Raw genomic sequence first — 19,387 nt, 5'->3', positions numbered from 1 at the left:
CAACAAAAAACCAGATTAAACAGCAACAATTTGATTAAAACATTGGCAAATGATCTGAACAGACATTTCTCAAAAGAAGACATGCAAATTGTCAACAGATCTATAAAAAAATGCTCAACATCACTAACCATCAGGGAACTGCAAATCAAAACCACGAGGAGACACCATCTTATACCAGTCAGAGCTGGTCTATTATCAAAACAAGTAACAAATGCTGGCAGGGATGCAGAGAAAAGGGAACCTGCACCCTGTTGGTGGGAAGGTGAATGAACACAACCGCTGTGGAGAACAGCACGGAGCTTCCTCAGGAAACTGCAGACAGGACCACACGATCCAGCAACCCCCCTTCTGGGTGTTTATCCAAAGGGAAGGAAGTCAGTGCATCGGAGAGACGTCCTCACCCTGTGTTGACTGCAGCACCGTTCACAGCAGCCATGATATGGAACCAACTTGGGTGTCTGACAGCAGATGATTGATGAAGAAAGTGTGGCACACACACCGCAGAATATTATTCAGCCATGAAAAAGAATGAGATCCTGTCATTGGTGGCAACATGGATGGAACTGGAGGACATTAGGTTAAATGAAATAAGCCAGGAACAAAAAGACAAATTTCACATGTTCTCACATGGGGAAGCTAAAAAATGTTGACCTCAAATAAGTAAAAAGTAGAATAGAACATACTGGATGGTGGGAAGGGGAGGGGAAAGGAGGGGGAAAGACTTGTTAAAGGAAACAAAATTACGGCCAGGCAGGGGAAGGTGTGAGTGTCTATGTCACTACAGGATGACCAGAGTTGACATGTTACATAGTTTCAAACAGCTGGAAGGACATTGAATGCTCCTAACAGAAAGAAATACGTGTTTGACACAACGGTGTTAAAAAAAAAAGAAACTTCAGCCAAATTAAATCTAAAAGAGTATAATTGAGCAAAGAACAATTTGCAAATTGGGCAACCTCCCGAGCCAGAGTGGGTGCAGAGACTCCCGTGCAGCCACGTGGGGGAAGAAGATTTATGGACGGCAAAAGGAAAGTGATGTACAGAAAACGGAAGTGAGGGACAGAAACAGCCGGATTGGTGGCAGCTTGGCATTTGTCTTATTTGAACACGGTTTGAACAGTTGACCACCTGTGATTGGCCAAAACTCAGTGATTGGCACTAGAGTAGGTGACAGTCTGTTTGCACCTCCGTGTAGGCTACAGTTCACCACGTACAGAGAAACCTTCGGGCCGAACTTAAAACGTGGAAGGATGCAGCTTTAGGCCAATGGATTTGATTTAACAATGGACACACTAATTACCCTATGTGGTCAGTGTGGGTTATATATATCAAAAGAGCACTATGGAACCCTTGACTATCATGCAATTATTCTATGTCAAAACATTTAACAATTGGGAAAATACAAATTACTCCGAAGAGGAAATGGAGACATAGAAATCTTCTCCAAAGAAGATATGCAAAGCCAACAAACCCATGAAAAGATGCTCCATGTCACTCATCATTAGGGACATGCAGATCAAACCGCAGTGAGAAACCACCTCGCACACATGCTAAAAGCCGGAAAGTACAAGTGTTGGTGAAAATGCAGAGAAACTGGAATCCTTGTGCATCGCTGGTGGGAAGGAGAGTGGTGTAGCTACTGCAGAAGAGAGCGTGGAGGGTCCTCAAAAAATTAAAACTAGAGCTACCGTTGGATCAGCAATTCCTCTCTGGGTAGACATCCAAAAGAGTTAAAGGCAATAGCTGGGCACGGTGGCTCACGCCTGTAATTCTAGCACTGCGGGAGGCTGAGGCAGGAGGATCACCTGAGGTCAGGAGTTCAAGACCAGCCTGGCCAACATGGTGAAACCCCGTCTCCACTAAGAGTACAAAAAATTAGCTGGTCATGATGGCAGGTGCCTGTAATCCCAGCTATTCGGGAGGCTGAGGCAGGAGAATCACTTGAACCCGGGAGGCAGAGGTTGCAGTCAGCCAAGATCACACCACTGCATTCCAGCCTGGGCAACAGAGCAAGACTCCGACTCAAGAAAAAAAAAAATTGAAGGCAAGGTCTCAAAGAGATATTTGCACAGCCATGTTCATACAACATTATTCACAATAGACAACAGGTGAACACAGCCCAGGTGTCCATTGACATGAACAGATAAACGCAATGCAGTCTACCCATACAATGGGACATTATTCTGCCTCAAAAAGGAAGGAAATTCTAACGCAGGCTGCAAGGTGGATGGACCTCAAGGACATTAGGCGAAGTGAGCTGAGCCAGTGACAGAAGGACAAATCCCGTCTCCGCTTATATGAGGTCCCCAGAATCATCAGATTTAGAGAACAGAGGTTGCTAGATTTAGAACAGAGGTTGCTAGAGCTGGGGGAGGGCAGTGGGGAGTTTGTGCTTCCTGGGGACAGGGTTTCCGTTTGGGAGGATGGGAAGGTTCCGGAGGTGGGAAGGTTCTGGAGGTGGGCGCTGGTGATGGCTGCACAGCAACATGAATGTGCCTCCTGCTGCTGAAGATGCAGTTTTAAGAATGGTTAAAAATGGTTAAAACGGCAAAACTTATGTCATGCATATTTTGCCACAATTAAAAATAATTAATTGCTGCCATGGGCGGTGGCTCACGCCTGTTATCCCAGCACTTCAGGAGGCCGAGGCAGGCAGATCACAAGGTCAAGAGATCGAGACCGTCCTGGCCAACATGGTGAAACCTCGTCTCTACTAAAAATACAAAAAATTAGCTAGGCATGGTGGTGGGCGCCTGTAGTCCCAGCTACTCAGGAGGCTGAGGCAGAAGAATCGCTTGAACCCGGGATGAAGAGGCTGCAGTGAGCCAAGATCACGCCACTGCACTCCAGCCTGGGTGACAGAGCGAGGCTCCATCTCGAAAAAAAAAAAAAATTAATTCCATCTAAAATTTACCTTCACAACATTTAGACTGGTCTTAGCCAAAAACCATGGCCTGGCCAAATTGACATCTAAAATTAACCATCTCATACTGAAATCGAGGGCTGAGGAGGAAGGGATAGATTCTGGGGAGGGAAATCGAGAATGGGGTTGAGTTTCCAAGAGAGGAGAGATGGGTGCTAAGGAGACAAAACCAGTGGTGGATGGAAGAGCCGGGTCCCTGCTTGGGCTCCCCTGCTGGGGTCGCTGGGGGTCGCTGGGGTCGCTGGGGGTCGCTGGGGGTCGCTGAGGTCGCTGGGGGTCGCTGGGGTCGCTGGGGGTCGCTGGGGGTCGCTGGGAGTCACTGGGGTCGCTGGGGGTCGCTGGGGGCTGCTGGGGGTCACTGGGAGTCGCTGGGGTCGCTGGGTTCGCTGGGGTTCACTGGGGGTCGCTGGGGGTTGCTGAGGTCGCTGGGGGTCGCTGGGGGTCGCTGAGGTCGCTGGGGGTCGCTGGGGTCGCTGGGGGTCGCTGGGGGTCGCTGAGGTCGCTGGGGGTCGCTGGGGGTCACTGGGGGTGGCTGGGTTCGCTGGGGTTCACTGGGGGTCGCTGGGGGTTGCTGAGGTCGCTGGGGGTCGCTGGGGGTCGCTGGGGGTCGCTGAGGTCGCTGGGGGTCGCTGGGGTCGCTGGGGGTCGCTGGGGGTCGCTGAGGTCGCTGGGGGTCGCTGTGGGTCACTGGGGGTGGCTGGGGTCGCTGGGTTCGCTGTTTCTCCCAACACTGGCGCGGTTTTCTCTGCTGTGACCAGGGAGGATGGGGTAAAGGGCTTGCATGCCAACACAGCGTCCCCTCCTGTCCTTGTCACCCCAGATCTCAGCAGAAACAGAGGCAAGCCAGTGACGGGAGATCAGGGAGTGGGAGGGTGGGGGGCTCTGGGGTCGGAGGTCATGGCTGCCCCGAGGAGGGCTGAGACCTCGCTGAGACCTCACAGCCGGGGCCCTGACTCCTGGAGTCCACTCTGTTGAGCCACAGGACACAGTTCTAGGCATCCTGGGGTGGTGCCCTAGAGGCTCGGCTCCTCCTCCTCCCTCTGCTGGGAGCTGGTGGATGCCGCCAAGTCCAGAAACATCTCTTGAACATTGCTCAGCCCGTCCGCACGCAGCTTTGCCCTGGGTCTGACAACTTCCCTCTGCGTTCCCAGGATCTCCCCTTGGGGGCTGTGCTGGAGGACTGGGGGTGTGGCTTCTTTACCCTCCCTCAGTCGCACAACCTCTGAGTCTGCCGCCTCCAGGGCGTCTGCTAAAAAGATCGCTTCTGTTGTAATTGAATGTGGAAGTGCGTTCCATCCAGGCAGTGCTGTTATTATCTGGTGTTGAATTTCAAGTAAAATAAAAATTAAAATTCCCAGTGCTGGTTCATCTGCGCTCATGAATCTCATCCCTGCCTGCCACGCGGTGCGCTGGGCATTCACAGAATGGTCGTGCCAATGGCATCAGAGAGGTAATTATATTTATAATTGGACACATAAATCAGCTTCTTTTTTTGTGGGGCTCGATCTCAATGTGGTGTGGTGCATGAGCTGTGTACATGTGTGTGTACAAGAATAGGCATGCAGGCCTGTGCTCATATATGTAGGCATGTGTGCACGTGCACACGTGTGCATGTGTGGGTTGCACGAGTGTGTGTGCACAGATGTGCATGTGAGTGTGCACGTGTGCATGTGTGTTGCATGAGCATGTGTGCAGGTGTGCATATGTGTTCCATGAGCATGTGTGCATGGATGTACGTGTGAGTGTGCACGTGTGCACCTGTTCAGTGGATATTTACTAGCAAACTCCCCTCTAATAGCTCCTTGCCGTATTCCTGGGCAGACCAGGGTGAACAAACAGGATGGCCTGACTTTGTTTTTCTTGGCCACAGATAGTGGAACCTAAGTATGCTGGGCATCCAGGGAAAGTGGACGCCACCCCCCAGGGCCTGCCACCAGGAGCTTGTGCAGATTCTGGCGTTTGGGATGGACAGAGTGCCTGGTAGCAGTGCTGGCTGGTGGGGTTGACCCTGGGTGCCCAGGAAGGCACCTGCCCTCATGGCACATCTACAGGCTTGCCTGGTTCCCTTCCACAGGGCGATTCCCTCCTGCTCTCATACCTGTGAGGCTGGGTCCAGCTGAGCGGAGCAGCAGTTGCTTGAGAAGGACGGACACTGCGGTTGCCTAGGCAACCCCTCCCTGGCTAACCAAGGCCGGTTTTGTTCAGACTCTGAGCAGCAGCCATGTGCTCAGGGAAGGCAGCCCCTCCCCAGCCCCTGTGTGACACCCCACTGGCCTCAGCCCACGGTGGAATTCAGTCAGCCTCGCCATGGTTGGAGAGACCCGAACCAGCCAGGCCACCCTGACGGCGGGACCCAGGGAGGGTCTGAGGGGCTGTGGGGAAGTTGTCCTCACTCTCACAAAGGGACATGAGGAAGGGCTGGGTCCTGGGGCTCTGGGATGGTGACACAGGAGGGGGCTGTGGGGTGGGCAGCTGCCGTGCAGTCCCTATGAGGGATGAGCTGCCTCTTATCCTTTCAGTCACTTTTCAGGTGGGTTTTCTGTTACAGCTGAGAGTGTCCGGATGGGTGCAGGGACCGAGTATTCATCGGTGATTTTTACACTCAGGATCCAGAGCTGAGGCTTCTTATGTACGTGGCGCGTGGCTCCGTGGCCCCGGGCCAGAAACCCAGAGCTGAGCCTTCTTATCTACGTGGCGCGTGGTCCTGTGGCCCCTGGGCCAGAAACCCAGAGCTGAGGCTTCTTATGTACGTGGCATGTGGCTGTGTGGCCCCTGGGCCAGAGACCCAGAGCTGAGGCTTCTTAGGTACGTGGCACGTGGCACCATGGCAACTGGGCCAGAAACTGAGAGCTGAGGCTTCTTATGTACATGGTGTGTGGCTGCGTGGCACCTGGGCCAGAAACCCAGAGCTGAGGCTTCTTATCTACAGGGAGCATGGCCGTGTGGTGCCTGGGCCAGCTTTTCTGTCAAGGGACTGTGGGCCTCAGCAAACGAAGCCAGAGCTCTCCTTCCTGCCTCTCCAGGAGTGGCTGGCACAGGACCCATATCTCAGCTTTTGCAGGCAACGCTTTGGGCACCCACAGAGAATATGACCAACATGGCGGAATCCCCGGCACCGCCGGAGGCTTTCTGGGCCTTCCACAGACTCACTTGCAAACTCTTCCCTCAGTCCTAACGGTTCCTGGCATCAGGCTTTGGCTCTGCCACGGCCTGAGAGTGACCCTGGACACTGCCCTTGTCCCCACCTGTGAGTGACACTGTTTGCCGCCTTGTCCCCGCCTGTGAGTGACCCTGGACGCCGTCCCCGTCCCCCGCCTGTGAGTGACCCTGGACGCCGTCCCCGTCCCCCGCCTGTGAGTGACCCTGGACACCATCTCCGTCCTCCGCCTGTGAGTGACCCTGGACGCCGCCCCCGTCCCCCACCTGTGAGTGACCCTGGATGCCACCCCTGTCCCCGCCTGTGAGTGACCCTGGACGCTGCCTCCATCCCCCACCTGTGAGTGACCCTGGACGCCACCCCTGTCCCCGCCTGTGAGTGACCCTGGACGCCACCCCTGTCCCCGCCTGTGAGTGACCCTGGACGCCGTCCCCGTCCCCGCCTGTGAGTGACCCTGGACGCTGCCTCCATCCCCCACCTGTGAGTGACCCTGGATGCCACCCCTGTCCCCGCCTGTGAGTGACCCTGGACACCATCTCCGTCCTCCGCCTGTGAGTGACCCTGGACGCCGTCCCCGTCCCCGCCTGTGAGTGACCCTGGACGCCGCCCCCGTCCCCGCCTGTGAGTGACCCTGGACGCCGCCCCCGTCCCCGCCTGTGAGTGACCCTGGACGCCGTCCCCGTCCCCGCCTGTGAGTGACCCTGGACGCCGCCCCCGTCCCCCGCCTGTGAGTGACCCTGGACGCCGCCCCCGTCCCCCGCCTGTGAGTGACCCTGGACGCCGCCCCCGTCCCCGCCTGTGAGTGACCCTGGACGCCGCCCCCGGAGTGACCCTGGACGCCGCCCCTGTCCCCCGCCTGCTGCGGAGGAAGGCAGGAGGGCCTCGCCCTTGCCACGAGTAACTTCTGAGCCTGGTTCCTCGCTGGCCGCTGTTTTTGGAAATCCTCTTTGCAGAACTGGCCTCAGAGGCTCGAGGTCAAAGTACCCCATGAGCTGCTTTGGGAAAGAGAGTTCGTCTGACAACAAGGGAGATGCTGAGCCAGGAACCTGTGATGTCACTGGGCTTCTGGGCCAGCAGGAGGCTGAGAAGCACAATACAAAGGTTCCCTTTTGTTTAAATTAAGCAAATTAAGAGGAAGTGGCCCAAATTCCGTCTGTGGGCACTGTTTGCACAGACATGGTGCCCACAGAAGCTGCTCACCCTGCCCCATCACCTGAGGCAAGACAGGCCTGGTGGTTCTGGGCGCCGCTCTGAGACGTGGGACCCTCTCCCACTCTGTGGACCTCCTGACCGCTGAATGCCTCTTGGATGAGCAGAGGTGGTGGCCTCGGGCTGAGCTGGGCAGTTTCCAGGCCAGACTGGAACGAGCAGCTCCCTCCTCTCCATCCTGGCCAAAGCCTGTCCCTATAGCGGCTCGGGTATGGCTGGAGTCTGAGTCATTGGTCCTTTGTCACTGAGCTGGCTGCTGGCCAGGAACTGGGACACCAAGGCCACGGCGTGGGAAAGGGGGATCTGCCCACGTAATGCTGCACGTGGACCTGTGGGGGCTGGTCCCCAAAGCAGCACCCATCATTTGGGATTATGGTCAACTGCGACTGACAGAAGCCCGGCTTTGGAGATTTAAACCAACGGGGGCAGAGAGGCAGTGTCAGGAAGAAGTAACTCCTGAGGACGTCAGTGGGAACTCGGGCTCACTCCCACCCCACCGTCTGCGGTGAGGACGTCAGTGGGAACGCGGGCTCACTCCCACCCCACCGTCTGTGGTGAGGACGTCAGTGGGAACGCGGGCTCACTCCCACCCCACCGTCTGTGGTGAGGACGTTAATGCGAACTCGGGCTCACTGCTACCCCACCGTCTGCGGTGAGGACGTCTCTAGATCTCATGGCCCCAAAGAGGCTGCCACCCCTCAAGCATCACACCCACATTCCAACAGGGAGAGGGAACAGGGGCAACGGCTAAGTCAGAAAGCCTGAGCCTCTCCCAGAAATCCCTGGGGACTTGACACAAGGTCACATGTCACCACAAAGGCCTCTGGGGAGTGTGGTTTCTAAAGCTGTCCTGCTAAACCCCACACGAAATCAGGTTTGCTAGGAAGCAAAGGGGAGGGTGGGCCCAGTGGATGGCTGACGGCTGCTACCATACCCCGAGGAGAAAACAGAGCAGAGGGGCACGGGCCAAGAGGTCAAGGGACCAAGAGGTGAAGAGGTCAAGGGACCAAGGGGGGCAAGGGGCCAAGAGGTCAAGAGGTCAAGGGACCAAGGGGTCCAGCCCTCCATCGCAAGGGCCAGGCAGGCAGGGCACGAGACACGCCTGAGTGGAGAAGGCGGCTGCGCACAAGTGAAAATGGACATTTTGAGTTCATTTAAAAAGTTATGTCACATGTTTGTTTTTAGAGCGGTTTAGGCTTATGGGAAATCGAGCAGAAAATACAGAGCCCCTCCCCTGCCACCAATGTCCCCTGTAATTAACATGTTATGCTGGCGAGGTGCACCTGTTACCACCGACGGGCCGACATCACACGCGGTCAGTTACAAAATTCCACACTCGCGTCGGGCCCCCTGTGTTGCACATCCTGTGGGTTTTGACAAATGCATAATGAGCCAGCATTGGACACCACGTGTGACTGGTCCCAGTCTGAACTCTCGGAGGAGTGGGGTTCACATGGGGTGGAGGTGGCCGACGTGGCAGTGCCCCAGGTGCTGGGAAGGCCAAGTGCCCCGCTTTTCCCCGGCCCTGGCACACCTGAACAGAGGCGTCATAGCTGCTCTCTTCCTGCGGAGGCAGGGATGGAGACTATTTCAGAGGCAGCTTTCTCCTTTTCTACGGCTCTGACACAGCTATTCATTCTTCACAGCAGGCAGGTTTGCTGAGTGAACGTCGGCCCGATGACAGCGTCCTCCGCGTTTTGTCTGTAATTATTACACTTAGTCCAGGTGTAATTACCCATAATTTGAGGAGGAAAGCGGTCGTGTATTTACCTTGTAATTTGCGGTCGCATGTTAGACTGATGTCGGCCTCTTCCTGCAGAAAGCTCTGGAACCCTTGAAGAATCTTCAGAGCACAGACAGCACAGCGAGGCGTGAGTGTGCGGCCGCTGGTGCGGACAGCGTTCAGAGCACAGACAGCACAGCGAGGCGTGAGCGTGCGGCCGTTGGTGCGGGCAGCAGAGTGTCCTGGCTGCCTGGGTGGGTCCATTGCACAAGCTGCTCTCCTGGGCTGTGTCCTGGGGACAGCTCAGGTCTGGACTTTGGCCCAACTCATGCAGTCCAGCCCGGACCTGTTCCCACCTGGCCAAGCTCCCTGCTGGCTCCCCTCCCCTGGGCTGCCTTCACCTACACGCCAAGTGACCAGATGCCCGCTGTACAGAAGGTCGCGTCACAGTGGGGGTACCCAGCTCTCCCCGTGCGGCGGAGGGAAGCCTCTGTAGCCGTGGGCTTGCACACGTGAGGTGTGAGCGCCCTAAGCCCAGGCGAGGGTCCAGCAGGGCTGCCTCGGGCAGCACGACCTTCAGAGCAGCTTTGAGAAGGAGGGGTGCGTGTGTAGTTGGGACAGGGAGGGAGGGTGGGGAGGGTCATGCTGGGAGCATCTCCAGCGCTTCCTCAGAATCCTGGCCGCTCAGGGCATCACAGAGGCTGACATCCCAAGAAACGTCGCGGAGGTGCCGTGGAAGGAGGGAGCATCGGGCTGGGCCCTGCGTGGCCACTGTGGCGTTCCTGCTGTGGCCTCCCTGCCGCCCCCCAGCCCTGGCCCAGCCTGACCCCCAGGGCTGCGCAGCCCCTTCCAGCACATCCCCTGCACCTGCTCTGCCCCTTTTCCTCCTGAGGCCAGTGTGTCGGAGGCCACAGCACAGCGTGTTCCCTGCGTCAGCTCCCGCAGGAGCCCCTTTCTGTGGAGGCCATGAGGACGACGACGGACTGCCATTCACACAGACGTATTTTCTCACCGTTCTGGAGGCGGCAAAGCCACGGCCAAGGTGTCGCTGGTTCCTCAGAGGCTGTCAGGGGTTGGGGGAGGTCTGCCCCAGGCCTCCCTCCTGGGCCGTCTCCATGTCCCTGAACCCGCCTCTACGTCCAAATCCTCCCTTTCCGTAAGCTCTGGAGGGGTGGGGCCAGGCCCTCCTGTGTGTCTGGCCCTGGGAAGGGGGGTGGCTCCTGCCTGCGGCCCATGAGGACGTCCCAGGGAGGCCCCGCGGGCCCCTCTGCATCCCAGCCCTTCCCGTCTTTGTCCTTCAGACCACACGGGACACAGGCGGTCGGGAGATGGAGGCGGCGGTGTGTCTCCTTCACGCAATGGGCTCCTTGGCTGAGCTGTGTGGTAGCCGTTAAGCCGGCCGCAGCATCCTAGTAGCTTAATTATGGTCTTCATTATGAGGGAAGATCAATAGCCAGAATGATGAAAGCTCAAAGATAATGGAAACAATTAAAGTGCTTTGTCTTAGGTGACACTAAAGCTGTCTGGTTTGAGGAATCCTCCTCCAGCCCGGCCTTCCAGCTCCTCCAAGGGTCCACTTGGGTTAAATGGAAAACAGCTGTCCACCCAGCCCAGCGCAGGCTGTGGATGGAGCTCCGGGCAGCACGCTACCCTCTACCCCACGTGCCTCCAATGTGGGTGCAGATCCTGGTGCTGGACCGGTTTCTGGGTGAGCTGGGGAGACGCTTCTGCGTTACCCATGTCCGCCGGGGACCCGACCGCCCTTCTCCTCTGGGGACACTGTGGTTGATGTACACTTCAGTCCCCAGGGGCTTTCCAGTCTAGATGGAAAGACGGACGCGCATCAGATCATCACACCATGGCATTTCTGCACGCTCGGGTGAGTGTGAAAGAAGGAACACGGTGGCCAAGAGAAAGCCAGGCCATCCTGACCCATCCTGGGAGGGGCTGAGGTTGGGAAGATGAAGGCAGTGACCCCGATGGAGGGGACAGTGGACCCCGAGGTGGGAGAGGGCCTGGCCCATCCGAGGAACCCGGAGAGGACCAGAGGTTAGAACGCGGTGAGACGGAGGGAGAAGGAGGCCGTGAGCTGCAGACGTGGCAGGGGCTTCATTCCCAAAGCCACAGAGCCCACTAGGACTGTTGAGGGGTCCCTCGAGGACAGAAAGGGCTTCTTAGGGCGAGGGTGGCTGCATGTGGAGCTGCGCAGGGTCCACCCACGACGGTGAAGCCTGAGCACACTGGGCCAAGGATGAGCCGCTGTCCACGGGACTCGCAGAGGTGGCTGTGGAGGCCACAGGACTGAAGCGGTTCTGCTTCTGGGGCGAGGACGGAGACCCTGAGGGAACACAGTGGGTTTCGGTGCCCGACGGCCGCACCTGGGCCGACCACCTGTCTCCCGCGGCTCCTGCTATAGACGAAGCACCCGGCTCACTCTGGTGACACCGAACCTGGCAGCTTCCCCTACACATTGCCACGGACAGCAGGGCCCTGCGAGAGGCAGGCAGTGCAGGACGGAGCTCCCAGAGAGGGGGTCACGGGTGCAGCTGGGTTCAGTCCAGAGCCCAGAGGCTTTGGCTGCTGTGAGCGTGGAGGGGGATGGATGCTAAGATGACAATTTCTCCAGCTTCATTTCTCAGGCCAGAAACTTGCCCGAGAGCCCCCTCGCTGAGTCCACCCCACCCTGCGCAGCCTCCACTGTGAAATGTGTCCTCTCCCCTCACTGTCGCTGCTCTGAGGGACCACGTGAGTTCCTGACCACGGGCCCTGACCTAACAGGGCACCAACCCAAGTGAGGCCAGTCAGTGCCCTCTGGGGCCTCTTCCCTTGGAATCAGAGAGACGATTTGGTTAAAATACAGATTCCCAGGCAGCCGTCGTCTCTGTGGCCACGCAGCGGCTCTGCTCCATATGGCTCCAGCCCTGCCGCCTGCACCCCGCTCTCCTGACTGCCCGTGGACGTGTCTGGATGGCTCCCCTGGGCAGCTCCAGCCAGAACCCACTCCTCAGGTCCAATGGCCAGGTGGTCACACAGCCACCCCTCGCTGCACAGGAGGGTGGAAACGCCATCCTCATTCTGGGAGCCCCGTGCCTGGGCCCCATCGCTGCCAGGAAGGTAAAGAGCGGGTGGGTGCGTGTGTGAGGACGGCCCTCAGACGGTGCCACAGCAGCCCCTCACCGAGCTCAGGGCAGGGGGCTTCCTGCAGCCGCGATTCCTGCAGCAGGGCACGGAGGCGGCAGGGCGTGGATGGGGCTGGCAGAGGGAGAGAGCAGCCAGGTGGGACTCGACCTTCCAGCGTCCACCACCATCTCCCCAGAGTTAGATCTTGGGGGTTTACACGCGCCTCCTATTAGGCAGGTTCAGGTGGGTTCCCACCACTCACCATCAGCCCCGATGGCGCCTGGGGCCAGAGGGAGCCGTGACCGTTGCCACGTCCTCTGCTTGCGCTGAAGGCCCCCGACTCCCCCGTTCATCTGGTTCCCGTGGGCTCCTGCGTAGCCTTTCTTCTGCACGAGAGACTATTCTTTCCCACACTCGCCCCAGCTCACCTGCCTCAAGAATTCCAGGAGGTCTGGGCTACCCAGATGCACGGGGCAGGGACCCAAGTCCGACGGCCGTGGGGTTCCTATGGACTCTGCTGGCCTGGGCCTGGCTCGTGCCACGTGGGGTTCCTGTGGACTCTGCTGGCCTGGGCCTGGCTCGTGCCACGTGGGGTTCCTGTGGACTCTGCTGGCCTGGGCCTGGCTCGTGCCACGTGGGGTTCCTGTGGACTCTGCTGGCCTGGGCCTGGCTCGTGCCACGTGGGGTTCCTGTGGACTCTGCTGGCCTGGGCCTGGCTCGTGCCACGTGGGGTTCCTGTGGACTCTGCTGGCCTGGGCCTGGCTCGTGCCACGTGGGGTTTCTGTGGACTCTGCTGGCCTGGGCCTGGCTCGTGCCACGTGGGGTTCCTGTGGACTCTGCTGGCCTGGGCCTGGCTCGTGCCACGTGGGGTTCCTGTGGACTCTGCTAGCCTGGGCCTGGCTCGTGCCACGTGGAAGGTTCTGCACCTGCTACCTGCCCTGCACCCACCTGGCATCCCCAGGCCTACACCTGCCGTAGGTGCCCACCTCGTAGAGCACTTTCTGCTCCCTCTGAGTGTCTCGGCTTTTTGCATTCATGGGAAGAGGGTTTTTTTTCTCTCTCTGGTTTGTGTTTTGGAAAGGCTCTTTTTCTCTCTCTGGTTTGTGTTTTGCAAAGGCCTGAAAGCAAGCTGTTCTGTGTCGCTGGAACATATGAAAGGAAGTGCGATTCTCCACACACAGTTGCTCCTGGGCGCAGACCCTGGGAATGCAAAGTTTCAGGAAGTAAACACCAACAGACCCGAGTCAGAAGCGCCAGATGGTGGGGCTGGGACGGCGGAGCCAGCTCCTTGGAGGCGGGCACGTCCCCCGCCGAGCTGCGTGAGTCACTCTCTGCAGGGCCAGGAAGCCGCTGCCTCCCTCCTCCGACTTCAGGTGCCTCCCAGGAGCCCAGAAGGAGAAAGGATGATGGCAGAGCTCACGTCAAGCTGCCAGCATCCCTTCTTCTGCCCAGGGTGTGAAACCGGCACTCAGCCGGGCAGCATCTTGGGGACTGCCTGGGGCAGGGAGGTCACCCCTGCAGAGAGGAGGTTGGGCCAAGACTGTCCTGCTGGGGCTGGGCAGGGGTCTTGGGTGGAATCGCACCAGGGCCGGGCCACGCGTGGGTGAAGGAGGGAGCTGCCCGGCTTGGGGACTGCAGAACAGATCGTGCTCCCAAATCTGCTCCCAAAGGGGACGTTCTGCATGTGGGGCCACCGCCCAGAGTGCAGCCCGGTCCCCGTGTCTGTCAAAGCAGCCACGCCTGTCTCAGAACCTCAGCTGGGTTGGAGCAGGCCCTGGTGGGTTCAGGGGACTTGCAGCCCTGAGCAGTGGGGGCTCCAGAGTGTCTGTGGCGGTGGGGGCAGGCGGCGGCACCGGCTTCCGTCTGCTTTTGAATACTCAGGAGGAGAGGGGACGGTCTGACAATATCTGTCCCTGGTGAGGATACGTTAAACTTCAGTCGTTCGTCAGAGACGACAGAACCAGCTGTGCTTCCTGAAGCAACATTTCACGTTTACGTAGGACTGAGGAAGGTGACGTAAGACGGACCGAGGGCTGCTGCCTCTGTGGTTTTCCCACTGGCCGCCGCTTCGATGGGTGGGGACTGGCGGGCCCGGGGTGGGAGGGTCTGGAGGCCGCAGCAGCACCAGTGAGACCAGACCTCAGGAGTCTCTGGGCCCAGGCCCAGCCCCAAACTGCACGGGAGGCTGGAGCCTGATCACGTCTAAGTCACTTCGGATAAACCTGAAGTTCCTTCACAGTGGAGAAGGAAGAGACTCGGGCTCCAGACAACGTTGCATTTTTCAGGTTTGCTTTGGTTGCAAGTGACAGAAGATCTATCTGAACTCATTTTGGAACGAGGAATGCGCTAGAAGGGTGTCATGCAATCAAGGGCAGAAGCCTGTGGCCCATCTCCAGACTCAAAGGGGTCCACAAGCCCCCCAGCGCCGGGTCCTACGAACTTCTCCCTCCCCAGGCGGGAAAGGCCGGTAGCTCTGGGGTCCCCGTGCTCGTGGGATCTGTCACCGGACTCTTGCCTCGTTCTCCGTCCTGGCCGGCTGGCTGGTCCACAGGCTGATTCCACACGGAGGCTGCCCCAGGACCGTGCGCTGGAGCGGGGGGGTGTTTCCCAAAGGGTGGGGTCCCGAAGGAAGAGGGTGCGAGGGCTGGGCAAGGCCGCAGCAGCCCCAGAAGCCCAGTTCTCTACTGTACCCGCATCCCTGGCTCTGGCACCCTGTGTTCAGGGACCCAGCCAAGAACCCCGACTGTTCTCCAGTGAGAGTCCCCACCTTGGCTTGGAGACACCGCTGGCTCCCTCGGTGATGCTGGCTGAGCTGAAGGGTCTGTGTGCCTTGGCCTGGACAGTAAGAGCTCCTGTCGCCTGAGCACACCAGAGCCCACAGTGCCGGGGCCTCCCTGCGAGCTCCGGCCGGGGTTGGGAGGGCCCCATGGGTCTCCACCAGGTGCACCCTTCCGCCCCATGCAGGTGGGCCTGGCTGCCGAGGCACTGGCCAGAGGGGCCTCTGCCGAAGGAGGGAGAGACCAGAGACCAGCCCCCCCGGCTCTGGGGCCTTGAGCAAGCCATGCCTCCATCTCCCCACCCTGCACCTACACTCGGGGGCTGTGAATCCTATGGGCTCTGCTCCAGCCCCAAGAGCTGAGTTTCCTGTTACTTGCTACAAAAAGCCCCGATCAAGTGCCAAACACTGAGTCGGGGGACGACATCCCCGGCACGGGGGAAACGCTGGCTGCTGGGGCGGCCGCGGCCGCTAATCTCAGCGACTTCAAACAAAATGTTCGCCCTCGGCATCAAACGAGGCATCAAAAGGCCGTGTTGTCATCAAGCACAGCCACGTGGCTGGTCGGCGGGGGGAAGGCGCGGTCCCCGGTGGCCCAGCGTCTGAGTGACCAGCCTCCTCCGCTGTCGTGTGTCCCCCTCTGACCCTCTGAATTCTCGTCACTCAGCCAGAGGCTGGGAGCAGGGCATGAAGATAGGTGGGAAGGAGGCCTGAGTGCCAGGCCTGCAGGGACGCCCACACCTGTCGGGGCCCAGCCCCATGGGAATGTGGTCCCGCTGCACACCCGAGTGGAACCGCAGAGGCAAGGCCGCCCGGCCATCCTCCTTCACAGCTGGCTTCGTGCTCACTGCCGGGCTGATGCCGGAGCTGGAAACCTCCTCAGCGGGACACCGTCTGCCCCTCCACACCCTGGAGACAGCTGGGCCCCAACTGCCCCCGCCCAGCCCTCGTCACGCCGTATTCTGACCCCTGCAACTCTCTGTGGACTGAAGGAGGCAGTGGCGGTGCCAGAAAAGTCCCACCACACTCTTCACGAGACACTGGAGACAGACACAGGGGAAGCCGTTCCCCCACTGAGCTAACGGACCAAACACGCCTCAGTGTAACATGAGGCGCCTGAGTGCACGTGGGGCGTCGCGGCTGCCCCGACACGGGAGGGAGGCTTAGCACAAAGTTATTCCAGGAAGGGCCAGAGCCGCTTCCCGATCACAACTCGGGATTACTGCTGTAATCACTGCTGGTGGAACGGGGCCACGGACCCTGCACATGACCCACCTCCCTTGGGGGAAGCCAGACAGAAAAGCCAGTTTCCTGCAGTCCTTCCTGTCTCTCCAGACGATGTTGAACCGTGGGGGAGATTAATCAGCACAACATAGGTGGGTCTGCGTGAGCCCCAAGCGCCCGGTTCATCACTCCTTCTTGCAGGTGTGCATTCATTGATTGACTCCTTTTCCTCCCTCCCTGACTCCTCCCTCCTTCCAAAAACACTGGGACCTTCAGTGAGGGGTGCTGGCAGGACGAGGGGGTTTGAGCCCATCCCCTGAGAAGCAGTTTCTTCCAGGGTTGGGGGAACGTGGTGCCTGGAGTGAACGCTCGGGGCCTCGAAGGAAGGGGCGGTGGAGGAGCCGCCTGGCGGGCGTGCACACAGGCTTGGCGGGGTTGGGGCAGAGGCTGGGCCCAGGATCTGGGTCGGGAGTGGCAGCTAAGGGCTGGGATCCCTGAGCTGTGCAGGAAGGGCCCCCGGCAGGGGGTGGACACGGCCGCCTTGGCTGCTTCTGGGGATTGGCGGTGTCTGTAGGGCTGTCCGTCTTTTAGTGCCTGCTTCACCTATACACTTGCCATAGTCTCTGCCTTCCTGAGCTATGCAGGCGTCACTCACAGCCAGCTGGGCAGTGGGCGCCCTGTTGAGGCCTCCTGCGTTGCCCGCACGGGCGAGCTCAGAGCTGTGGTCGGCGTGGAGACCGGGCGCCTCTTCTCCAAATGCAGGAGAAACACAGAAGGATGCAAACAGAGACATGGAGAAAAAATAAACACGAGAAGAAACCCGGGACAAGGGCGGGATAGGGGCCTCCTTCAGGGCCCCCTGAGCACCGTCGCCTCGGGTGGGGTCGGGGTTTGGGGGCCCCTGGCAGGCCGAGTTCCTTGAGGTGGAGGCCCTGTGTCTGCTGAGTCACGCCCAGCCTGGGACGCCATTGTGCTCAGCGGATGTTCATCTAAGAGTGGAAAGCGGATGGCCCGTGGGGTTCCGAGAAGAGGGAGGGCTTGCAGCTGGGGAGCACGTGTGCCTTCCATGAGAAGGCTCAGCCCCCAGATGAATTCCCGGAAACCCAGAGAAGGCACCAAGATTCCACTGCTCCCTATTTGCCCAGAGTTGCAGAAACGCAACACAGCTTGTAGCTTGTGGCAGCTGCAAGGTCCTGTGTGACCACAACACGGGGCTATTATTCCATGAAAGCAAAGCCCCATGCCATGCGCCCAGGCTGGAGGGCAGTGGCTGTGTGCCTGGCTGTGCGCCCGGGCTGGAGGGCAGTGGCTGTTCACCAGCGTGATCATGGCTCACTGCAGCCTCGACCTCCCGGGCTCAAGCCATCCTCCCGCCTCAGCCTGTTCCCAAGTAGCTGGGGCCACAGGTGTGCGCCACCATGACCCACTTTTTTCTGTATTCTTTTTAGGAGCATGAGCCAAGCTCTTCGGCCTGAGTCTCTGCCGTCCGTGGTCCTTCGCTTCCACACTGCTGCAGCCAGTCCCTTCCCGGGGTGTTCATAGAGGCTGCCCTTCCCCCAGTGTCTTTCTGTCATCAGCCTTAATGAGGCTTCTTTGGAGGTCAGCACAGGGCCCTCCACCAGGGTGACCTACGTGCCCCATCACAGAGCTGCAGGCTCACAAAAGGGGTCTTCACGCTTGTCTATGGCGGTGGCAGCTCTGCAGACCACGTTCTGGATGAGGTGGGGCTCTGGCCTCTCGCAAAACAGCAGCAGTGTCCAGGACACCAGCAGCTGTGGCCGTGCGGGGGCGTGGGGGTGACGGGCAGTGCCAAGTCGAGAGCACAGGAGACACGGACACGCTCACCACTCACGTCACCTTCGCTCAGCCCACCGAGCTCCGCCTCTGCCTCCACGTGACTTGGGAAAGAGCCAACTTCAGATTTTTCTGCCTATTTTGCAGATGAGAAAACCCCACACTGGTGGGAGGTCCCATGTTGGCAATGGGGGGATCCCGGGCCTGCACTTTTAAAACAACAAGAAAAGCCGTCCCTGGGGGTCGTGACCATGGTGAGTCGACAGCTGGGTGAGCCTGGGCTGAGGGAGGCAGGTTGGGCAGAGCTCCCTGCAGAGCTGCAGGAACTGGAATGGGAGCACCCGGCCTGCTGCACCCAACCCTGCATCCCAGCTCAGAGCCCAGCCCAGAGCCCAGGGACTTGTTCAGCCAGGCCAGAGGTCCGGGAGCCCTTGGGTCCTTCATGAGTTCCTGGGGCAGGGGCTGGGTAGCCCCGTGCTCTCGGTCCTCACGCTGGCCTCTAGGGCTGTGCCAGGACGTCTAAAGAGGCCACCAGGCTCTCCCAGCTTTAACTCTCAGTGTCCATCCCTCCTGTCCCCAGAGGCCCACAGCTGTGCTCAGCTCAGAATCTCAAAGGACAGATGCCTGGTGAGGTGGGGACACAGATAGAGGGACAGGGGCCATTCCGTTGCCTAAGAATCCAACCAGAGGGACCAGGCTGGGCTGGGTGGGTGGGGAAGCGCAGGGCCCAGCCCCCAAGGGTCCACTTTCTGGTGATTCCCAGGAGGCACCTTGGTTGGTGAGCAGCCTGTGTGTAGCTCGTGTGCTCATCGAGGCCGGCGTGCTCACCCTGCTTCCTGGAGAGGGAAGTGGAAGCTGAGAGCATCAAGTGACCTTTGAGCCCCAGAGGAGACAGGCTGCGCTGGGGCATTGCCAGACGGGTCATCCAGGGAAGGAAATGGATGTGCCCAGGCTATTGTGACGACAAGCAGCAGAACCCAACTCAAGGTGGCAGAGCAAAAAGAGCAAAGGAAAGTGATGCAGCCGGATTCAGGTTCACAGGCGGATTCAGGTGACACAACTGTATTCAGGTTCACAGGCGGATTCAGGTGACACAACTGTATTCAGGTTCACAGCTGGATTCAGGTTCACAGCTGGATTCAGGTGACGCAACTGGATTCAGGTGATGCAGCTGGATTCTAGTTCACAGCTGGATTCAGGTTCACAGCTGGATTCAGGTGACACAGCTGGATTCAAGTTCACAGCTGGATTCAGGTGATGCAGCTGGATTCAAGTTCACAGCTGGATTCAGGTGACACAGCTGGATTCAGGTGACACAACTGTATTCAGGTTCACAGCTGGATTCAGGTTCACAGCTGGATTCAGGTTCACAGCTGGATTCAGGTGACACAGCTGAGCACAGGGGCAGAGGGCATCCCGGGGACCCTGGCTCTGCCTCCAGCTCTCTCTGCTTCCTTCCCC

General features: G+C 59.0%; 1 long non-coding RNA gene across 1 annotated transcript; it reads right to left on the bottom strand.

Annotated features, from left to right (window-relative positions):
- Positions 1–8,438: 8,438 nt before the first annotated feature.
- LOC100431076 (uncharacterized) lies at positions 8,439–9,596 on the bottom strand. The gene is made up of 2 exons (XR_003720911.2): positions 9,060–9,596; positions 8,439–8,990 (listed from the first exon to the last, which is right to left on the bottom strand). It is a non-coding gene; the product is annotated as an uncharacterized LOC100431076 (long non-coding RNA).
- Positions 9,597–19,387: the final 9,791 nt, after the last annotated feature.

This window comes from Macaca mulatta, chromosome 11 (assembly GCF_049350105.2).
Source record: "Macaca mulatta isolate MMU2019108-1 chromosome 11, T2T-MMU8v2.0, whole genome shotgun sequence".
In the NCBI taxonomy this organism is placed as follows: domain Eukaryota; kingdom Metazoa; phylum Chordata; class Mammalia; order Primates; family Cercopithecidae; genus Macaca; species Macaca mulatta.
This window is presented reverse-complemented; position numbering and strand designations above follow the sequence as displayed.